General features: G+C 41.2%; 1 protein-coding gene across 1 annotated transcript in view; it reads left to right on the top strand.

Moving 5' to 3' along the window:
- LOC109840029 (glucan endo-1,3-beta-glucosidase 12-like) overlaps nucleotides 1-612 on the top strand; it is an 11,317-nt gene extending 10,705 nt beyond the window's left edge. Inside the window, exon 6 of the mRNA XM_020408528.1 lies at nucleotides 320-612. The gene's annotated coding sequence lies outside the window, so the exon portion shown is untranslated. The remainder of the gene's footprint in view (nucleotides 1-319) is intronic.

The following is a 738-nucleotide window of genomic DNA, read 5'->3' as shown; positions in this document are numbered from 1 at the left end:
CGGGTTTGCTCCGAGGGGCTGCTAGAGGGTTAGGAAACGGGTTTCGGATTTTTCGTTTCGATAAGGAGAGTAAAGAGGAAAGAGGAATCTCTTTTCTACTAGATTACTAGATGATTATGTACCGCTTGCTTCTTCCTGTTTTTATTTATGTATTTTACTTTTTTCTTTTTCGGTTTCCTTTTGGACTGATGGCTAAGATAGTTAAATACGTGTTTCCGATGAGTGCGAGTTTTACTGTGGAGATTATTGGCAGTATTATAATGTTTAAAAATCTTATTGGTTCTTACAGAATTTTATATATGCTACTAATAATAAATAGGTTGTCAAGTTTTGTCGTGTTGAGCAGAGGACGACGACGGTGGGGGTTTATTATAGGGAAACGCGCCTCTGATGGTTTTTTTTTTCAAAGTTGTCGTCTTTATGTGCACCGGGGTCCGTGAGGAGCAGCGAATGGCAGGCAGGCCGGTCTGTTTTCTCCAGTAGTCGGATACGGGTTGCAAATCACGGGTCGGGTAAATATGCGGTGGAGCCAGTGCGAGAAGATTTGGGCTTTGCCCAGAATATGTAGCGGGCGTCTACGTCTGCTTCCAAAATCATGTGTGTTTGGTAATCGAGTTGTTAGTTTTTGTTGTGTTTTTAAAAAAAACATCATATCAATGTGTTTTTTTTCAAACATGTTTTGAAAACACAATTTATAGTTATTATTTATAAAGCGGCGGCGGCGGCGGGCGGGTGGCC

This window comes from Asparagus officinalis, chromosome 5 (assembly GCF_001876935.1).
Source record: "Asparagus officinalis chromosome 5, Aspof.V1, whole genome shotgun sequence".
Lineage (NCBI taxonomy): Eukaryota > Viridiplantae > Streptophyta > Magnoliopsida > Asparagales > Asparagaceae > Asparagus > Asparagus officinalis.
This window is presented reverse-complemented; position numbering and strand designations above follow the sequence as displayed.